The 9,467-nt window shown below is 35.8% G+C and overlaps 1 long non-coding RNA gene across 1 annotated transcript; it reads left to right on the top strand.

Moving 5' to 3' along the window:
• Nucleotides 1–4,392: 4,392 nt before the first annotated feature.
• LOC119188578 lies at nt 4,393–9,080 on the top strand. The gene is made up of 3 exons (XR_005114010.1): nt 4,393–4,577; nt 7,416–7,641; nt 9,029–9,080. It is a non-coding gene; the product is annotated as an uncharacterized LOC119188578 (long non-coding RNA).
• Nucleotides 9,081–9,467: the final 387 nt, after the last annotated feature.

Genomic DNA, 9,467 nt, shown 5'->3' on the forward strand with positions numbered 1-9,467 from the left:
TTCTGGAAAAGAGTTCATCGCAAAGAGTCCTCTTTTTCGAGAAAGTCGGCCAGCCTCTGACCCCTGAGGTTCCGTTGCCCATGTCCAAATTTCCCCACTTTCAACTCTGCATCGCTTCTCATGCCTAACTTTGCGTTGAAGTCCCCATAACAACATTGAAGTAGGTTTTGGAAGTATGTATGGCCCGACTTATGTCCTCATACATCTCCTCTACTTCATTCAGGTGTCGAGGTCGGCGCGTATACCTGTATGACCTTCAACGAATATCGTTTTGATATTCTGAGTATAAGGTACACTACCCTGCTCGACACACTTTCGATGGATACGATGTTGTAAATTCTTCAGCTTTATATTATAGTGAGTATAGATTAATTTATTAAATCAGTTTTTCTGTATTTTTGTAAAAGTAACGCAATACATTTGTTGTACTCAATGATGTCATAGGAAACAATAACAATACCACAGGACATGACCAAGATGCCTTTATACAATAATAATAGCTAATGTCATGTTCCAATTTGTTTTGATTGGCTGTATCATTCAACAATTCTGCCAATGTCCAGTTTGAAGAAGCGACTTGTGCATAATATGTAGATTTCTCATATGTGAGAGTCCGCCTGGGTAGGTACCACCGCAACGTCTATTTCCGCCGCAGCTGTTTGTAGTCACAATTGTGTTCTGGTTTGAACGACATAGTAGTCAGTGTAACTACTGGACATAATGTGACTTAACATATCATGTCTCAGGATGGCGAACGCAGTGAAATACCAAACAATACTTTGTAATTCAAGGTGTTGGTGTTTCTACTGTTTATCGGTCGTATCGCTTACCATCAGGCGAACGGCAGACTCATTTCGTCATTCAAAACAATGAAAAAAAATCATATGCTGGGGAATATGAAATGGGAATATATATAGAATAAAAATGCAAACGTCCTTTCAGGCTATTTTCGAAAGCTATTAGATTAAAATAAAAATAAAATAATAATGGTAATTAATGTAATGTCAACATTAGGTATAGAAATTAGCTTCCATGAAACAGAGTTATCATTTAGTTGTTAATCTACATATAAATATAAACACATCATATCCGCATGATAAGCCCATTGCAACAAAATGACACTCCTATTGAAATAAAACAATTTCGGATTTAATCACAGTTTTTGATACTATAATTTTCCCTGACATTTCAAAGACTGCCTTCTTGGTCATGAAGCAGACTGTGATTTAGTTCAATGTCTAAAATCTAATCCTCATAAATGTAAGAAATTGTTACTAGTATATTCATATAATAATATCAGCCCTGTATTATATACTGTCCCACTGCTGGGCATGTGCCTCCCCCACTACTGAGAGGGAATAGGCCTTAGTCTACCATGCTGGCCTAGTGCAGATTGGTAGACTTCACACACTCTCAAAACTCCTATAGAGAATTTCAGGTATGCAGGTTTCCTCACAATGTTTACCTTCACCGTTAAAGCAAGCGATAATTCACAAAGAATACACACATGATTTTAGAAAAGTCAGAGGTGTGGGCCCTTGGGATTTGAACCTGTGGACATTCATCTCGTCAGTCCACAACCAACTAGGCTATCGCCGCTTGTTTATATAATAGTTTTATTGATTATAGAAGCATCTTGCATGCTGGTGCTGGTATATCTATTTACTTGATTCTTTTTCCAATTAATCAAGCGGTATTGGCAAGCTGCTTGATAGTTATATATTACAAATTTGTTGTTCAAGACAATGATGGCATTATTTTGGAATATCTAGACCATTATATAAAGAGACTGATGGTATTATTTGGGCGGAACATAGATATTTTTATTTGCACACTGGCGGAATTCATAAGGGTAACTATAGAAACTCTAACCAATAATGTATCGACCATATGAAATAACTATGCATAACTATCTGTATCTGACTTGGCTATATGATAATGTAAATATAATCGCATTGGGTGTAACTCCTGTAAGATTATATTTAATAATAAATAAATAAATAAAAAAAATAATGAACAAGCATTCATATTTAAGTATATACTAATATATAATTAGTTCATTTGAACACGCTAGTCTTAGGAATTGTTGATTTTGAATTTTATTTCTCTTATAGGAAGCTACATTTAATGAAATTAAAACACTTTTATTTATTACGTAGGGCGCAGCAGAGTTGCACTTACGATACGTCAAAATAATGTATAGGAATAATTGCTTTTATTTTAAATAACAATTAAAATTACTTATATAACTATGGACATTTTACATTAAGGATAAAATTTATAATGAAAACAAGGTACAAACCAAAGTAACCAGCTCGGCTGACAAATAGGGGGAATATAAGGCTAATCCTTCATGATCCTCATCGGTGAGGTCATGAGCCCTAGCCTACCTAACCTACCAGCCTTTCTTTATAAAGATATAGTTATAACAATAAAAATTTTAATTGTTATGAATTTTCATATTAATATCCAAACTTCAAACAACTCTACTCAAAAATTTACTGATTGAAAAAAGGACTCTACTTCTTTTATTTTATAGCTGCCACCTTTTATTTATCAGTGATTTAATAATGCAGATACAAAACAAAAAAACACTACTAAGTCAGTTCGCCAGTTTCTTTTTGTATAGAGGGAAAACCGTCTATACAAAAAGAAACACCGGGCTTACTTTTTGTCATCAATTATTCAGTTATAAAATACGTAATTTTAACATTGGAGACCTATGTTTTAGATAATGAATTTCGCAGACATAGATGAATACCCATTCGCAAAAAAACTGTATGTACAATAACATGAAACATCTCTCCAAAAATCGCATAATTAAAAATAATTCTTAATATTCATTTTGGCATTACTAACCTGATAAAAATAGCTTTTATGTAGTTTCTACTGGAAGTGATTTGATATGTTCATTTATACTTCTTTTTATATATTTATCTTAAGGAGAAATTTAAGTAATGTCTATTTTTTCATTGTGTTTTGACATATTTTATTTAGGTTATGTTATGACTTTGGACTAATAACACACAAGTTCCAAAAAATTATTCGTATGTAATTAATGATGCCTTTGCCTTAGCATGTCTATTTTTTATAAACAATATATCAGGAATATTTATTATGTGATATCTTTCCTTTATGGACAATCACAATGATAAGGAATTGGAAATTGGAATTCCGTTATAGGTCGGACTTGTACTTCTGGAATGGCGTTTTAAGTCAGAAACGGGATATAGAATGTAAAAACGGACGTAATTCACACCTTTAAATATATAAAATTATATTATGTAAGTAAACTGACTAAAACGCAATCAATTCGGATCTAGATCCCGCATGCTCACCAACATCATTAATTTACTTAAATCTGCGAAATTCTATATTATACACTTGTACGTCGCGTACAGCTGAAATTAAATTGTATAAGACCCAGAATATTCTGGGTTCACATTCTAAATTGTTTCTGAATGCCTTTCCAGATGTATATACCCGACCCACATAAGTGGTCGCTTATGTTCTGTTCTTTATGCATAGCACTTGACGTGTACAATGTGTCATAGAAGTTATAACCGGGGCATCCCGCACATGGCATTGCCAGCGTTGCCAGTTAAGCGATTTTGTTGTTAAAAGTGATAACTTTTCTGTATATTCCCATGTGTACTGATACAGGCCTCAGCCTCAACTCTATTCGTTATAGTTGCATAAGAACTCAGACATCTCACGCACACTGTAAGCTGTTAAGGAAAGTAGTAGAGCGCGTCTTTGAGGAAAAAATCATGTATAAGTACCTAAGGCGTTTTATTACATAGATACGTTGTCCGAGCTCAATACTGGCAAGACGAAAGTAAGGTAATTGCCCGACTTAACAGCCAATGAGCGTGCGGCACTAACGTTGTTACGTAACTGTCGATGTATATATATATATCCTTTTCTAACGAATGTGTTCTGCATCTTTTTATTCCTTTTTCGAGCCAATTTGTAATTATATGTACAGGTACTTGAATATAGCAAATAGTGCGCAGTTTTTATATGCCATTTTGTTAGTGTATGACGCGTCTATTTGTAAAACGTCATTGATGTATACCTTTTTCTGTCGAACATGGCAAAAACAAATTTTGTTTTTCATACAAGAAAAAACAGTGCAAATGGGTTCCACTCTCCCCACCCCTTTGCCATGTCGACTAATTTTGTGGCCTTTTATATATTACAATCCAATCCATTTTATTTTGTTTTGTTTTATCGTTTATACAAGAATTCTGCCAAAGTAAAGTTTAAAAAGCAAAAGACACGTGCTATGTAAATGTCAAAAATGTCTGGCCGATATAAAAACAAAGATAACGTATATATATATATATATATATATATATATATTTACCCTAGCGGCTTCTATTTATTGTAGTTCGCAACACTGGGACGGCGCGCGCGCTCCGTGTTTCCAAGCAGAGATTACTCTGTGGATTACTCATGTCCGCCGGTTTTTTTGCGCAGTAATTATGTGTTTATTAGTGTTATAATACATTTAAAGGTTTTATGGTGACATGTGTATGGTGCAGCGACTTATTACAATATATAATTTGTAAAAGGTTTGATGATTCGTAACATACTTGTAAGAGTCCGTAATTTTTAACACTGACAGCTCTCAAATACGCAATGCATACAAAACATACCTAGGTACTCGAATGATTTTACAATAACTGAAAGCGAAACAATACCTAATTATTTCTTTTAAGGTTATTTTTCATTCATTACATAGGGTCATATTGATATTGCGTTACGAAATAAAACCACATACTTATCTTCTTTGAAATAATGATTTATTATGTTTACGCGAATGTTATAAATTTAAATGAAACTCTTTTACAGTTTTATCACGGTTTTTATATTAGAATTTTCCCTCGACATTTATTTTTCTAAATAACTACAAATTGTAAGTTTTGAACAAAGTAAATATCAATAAAAGTAATTTTAATTTTAAGCACTAATCCCACTTTTATTATTCTAAGAATATTCGTCGCAGCGACATCACACTTTCAGTCAGAAATACACACGCACACGACATACTAGCACTAAATAACAAAATGATAAAAAAAATAACAAAGTAAATCTGTGATTTTCGGTCAAAATATCGTTCATTTTGACGAAATGTTCACAAAGGTTTCATTAAATATGCATTTGTATTTCATATGCATACCAAGTGTTGGCGTCTCAGAACATTTGAATTCTCTCGGTATTTATGTGAAATTTTATATGACAATTTAAAAATTAACTTTTGAGATGTTTTGTTATTAATTCGGGAAAGTTTGCAAGGCTTATCTATGAGCGCGCAACGCTCATGCTGTCTCTTTCTACTGTATGGAATGGCGCGAATAGCCATGAAGCACTCATCGTTGACTGCGCGATGTATAAGTTATTTCGCCTGTTTTCGGTGACACATTTAGAATTTATTTTCAAGAAATTTTGTCATACCTTTATTAATATTAATGTAGTGTAACAATTATAGCGTAATAATAAAAAAACATATTTCTGTAGTATATTTTTTATCGCACTCTTAATAATATAATGATCTATTTCAAAATTGTTGATTTGTGGCAGTCGTCGGAAAACTATTTTTTGTTGGCTATTTTTTTTGAAGTTGCTATAAAGTTGAGCTTATTAAAGATAGGTAAGAAATGAAAACTATAGGATGAAAAAAAGAGAAATAACTAAAAGGTCGCAAACAGAAATTAGTTTTCCGGCGACTGCCACAAATAGGGGACCGGACTCATTTTTGTTCTTTACTATTATCAAATATTTACGTTATATAAATTATGATACAGAAAGAATTATTTAAATCCGGTAAAAAATCAACAAGTTATAAGACTTTCAATTTCGGTAGAAGGGGTAAGTAACAAGAAATAGAAAAGAGGCGCAATACCCACGTGTGACGTCATCGGGCATTACGACGCGTGCGAAAGAAAGAGATGAAGCGATATCCCTACTTCACGCCCACTTCGGCACATAGTAATATTTGAAATAAGAATTACTGGCTCATTTTTTAACCAATTTTAATGTAGTTTTCGCAGGAGGTTTTCTTTTTCGTATTATTAACTATTACATGTAGAATAATGTACAAAATCAAACATAGGACGGTCCCCTATTAACAATTTTGAAATAGGTCATTATTTTATTAAGAGCGTGATATGCCCGGCACAGTGACCTTTGCAACTTATAGTAAAATATGGGTCAAGGTAGAACGGACGAGAGGTGATTACCCCTCAAACAGTCGACACAATAGGATTTTACTATTTAATTTTGAGATTTATTTTATAAGTTCACTGGTGGTAGGTCACTCATATGTGAGAGTCCGCCTGGGTAGGTACCACCGCGATGTCTATTTCTGCCAAACAGTGTGTAGTCACTGTTGTGTTCCGGTTTGAAGGACATTATAGCCAGTGTAACTACTGGACGTAATAATTAACATCTCATGTCCCAGGATGGATGGCTGCCTTGGTGGCGTAGTTGTATTGCATGTCCGGTACAATAGCGCTCTGAGGTCCTGGGTTCGAATCCCGGGTCGGGCAAAGTGATATTTGGGTTTTCCTGCTCAGTATCAGCCCGGAGTCTGGAATTTGTGCCCGATATGGCGATAGGCTCGCCCCCTATCACATCATGGGACGGAACATACTTGGCGGAAAGTGGGTGGCCCTAGTTGCGCCTCTGCATACCCCTTCGGGGATAAATGCGTGATGTTATGTTGTATGTATGTCTCAGGATGGCGAGCGCAGTGGAATACCAAACAATACTTTGTTCTTCAAGGTGTCGGTGTTTCTACTGTTTATGGTCATATCGCTTACCATTAGGCGCACGGTAAACCCGTCTCGTCATTCAAAGCAATGAAAAAAAAATACACGGCTGATGTTACACATCAATCAATGGTCGCTTATCAATTCACGGCCGTTTTCAATAAACAATCTTAATCTCCAATCCGATTCCGAGAATGAACCAATCATAATAACTCATTTGTAATGTCAAAAAATACTTTGTTCTGATTGGTCCATTTTTGAGATAGATCAAAAAAGGCGATTGAGATCGAGAGATTGAGCAACCATAACAACTAATGGAAGTTATTTTGTTGGCTTTATTCTCCACCAATGTTAGGGAGGAAAGAAAATCGGACCACCAACAGCTAAAAAAATTTAAAAAGTTGTATATTTATAAAATGTAGGTAGATATTGTAACTGTCACTTTGCGGATGGACAACACCTCAGTCCCCACCGTGACCATGAAGGCTGCAAAGTCTTCGAAACGTCGGGAGAAAAGTATATAATATTATAACCGCGATAAAATTCGTAAAATAGTGTAATTTAAATGTCTAACATTCGTGTAAACCTAAGAAATCATTAGGAAAGAAAATGTCAAGATTTGGCGCTTTTTGCTTACAGATGGCGCCACCAAAATACATAGTCGTTAAGTTTTTGGATAAGAAAGATGGAGATAACTTCGCATTCGTGCCCGAGTCGTGGGTGGAAGCAGATCGGCCCACAGACAACACAATAGTAATTTATTATCCTACTGAAGATAAAATAGCAACAGAAAATCGCGTTAAAAACAACGAGCAACCGAGGGCCGATTGGAACCAATATTTGTGCGAACTGCTACATACGACCAGTAAGTTTATGTTCCGCTAACAAGAAAAATATTTATTTTTTTATTTTATTACACTTAATATACAAAAAGTATAAAGGCGGACTTAAAGCCGAAGGCATTCTCTACCAGTCAACCATTACCTGGTGCAGAGACTAAAGAGGTACATAGGAATATTAGGAGGTAGTAATATTATACGTCATCTGTTGAGATATAGACGTATACGAGCACTATGGAGGGTAGAGGTAAGGAGCACCGACTCAGTGTATCAAAAAGTGTCCATCAAAACGGAAAATAAGGGTGGCGCTGCGATCGCATAGGATAAAATTTTAAGGACGTGTTTTCACTGCAGTTTCTTGGTTATATTGACAAAACTAACAACTACGCAAGCAGTTGAGATTCTGTATACTGGCATTTTATTGACTACTTGACTCATGAAAAGATTTAATTTGTTCATTTGGCTTACTTCACTCACTATTAAAGCAACCACATTCGTATCGTAGTTTTTCGTACGCCAGCGCTATTGTGGTAGGTACTTGAAACTCTATTTTCAGCAAATGCTGGACACTTTTTCGAGTTCCCCTCCATATCAGACGGTGCTACTTACCTCTACCCTCCATAACGAACACTGTAGTGAATGCACCTGATGGTAAAGGAGTGAGGTCGAAAAGAATATCGACTGACGAAGTGACGAGAGATGATTGTCCGACAGTCGACACAATTATGCCGTCAGCGTGAGCTGAGGACGCAGTTTTGTTTCAGTTATTAAATATTTTAAATGCTGTTACTCAGGATATCAAAACCAATTTTCTCTCCTGGGAAATTTATATAGCGGGACTTTTGTCCCGGAAAACTCCTTTACGAGGGTGAAGCCGCGAGGAAAATCTAAAATAATTTATATCATTTGAGATGTCATTAATATCTGTTCATAAAATAGCGACGCTCTCAAGATGTTGACTGTATTGAGAGCGGTTTATATCGCACTTGAGAGCTATGCTGAGGATATAATAATATAATAATAAAATCAACCCTGTATTATATACTGTCCCACTGCTGCACGAGCCTCCTCTACTACTGAGAGGGATTAGGCCTTAGTCCACCACGCTGTAGTGATTGGTAGACTTCACACACCTTCGAAATTCCTATCGAGAACTTCTCAGATGTGCAGGTTTCCTCACGATGTTTTCCTTCACCGTTAAAGCGAACGATAAATTCACAAATATTACACACATGATTTTAGAAAAGTCAGAGGTGTGTGCCCTTGGGATTTGAACTTGCGGACATTCGTCTTGGCAGTCTTCCACACCCAACTAGGCTATCGCCGCTTACTGAGGGTATGGCATCTCTTAATGCGACCTAACACTTATACGGGGACTTGTATTGAGACTAATAAATAAGTCGTATATTTCAGATCACTACGGCGACGCGAAAATAGACACTATGAAAAAAAATTTAGAGGCAAAGGAAAAGCCAGCAGCCAAAAACGAAGGTATGACATTCATTTCAAGGCACGCCGGAATATGCACTGGCGTGTTTATATTGCTGGTGGTAGGATATATTTTATATCTGTGATAGCGACCGTACGCGAGGTGCTAAAACCCGCCATAGTGGCTCACGTGTGTCGCGTTCCGGGATCAGCCTGTGTGTATCCGATTCCGACAAGGCGGCATAATAGGTTATTTGGCTATGTTTGATTCTGTGCATTTTTTAATATGTAATAGCAAGTACAAAAAAAAAAAGAAATCCTTAGGTGAAAACAATATTAAAATTCGATAAGAAATGAGGCAGTAATTTCTATTTTAAATATTGGTACGTGCGGGAGTGGGCGCGGAATGGGGATATCGCTCCAT

The sequence above is a fragment of the Manduca sexta genome, unplaced genomic scaffold, assembly GCF_014839805.1.
Source record: "Manduca sexta isolate Smith_Timp_Sample1 unplaced genomic scaffold, JHU_Msex_v1.0 HiC_scaffold_821, whole genome shotgun sequence".
Lineage (NCBI taxonomy): Eukaryota > Metazoa > Arthropoda > Insecta > Lepidoptera > Sphingidae > Manduca > Manduca sexta.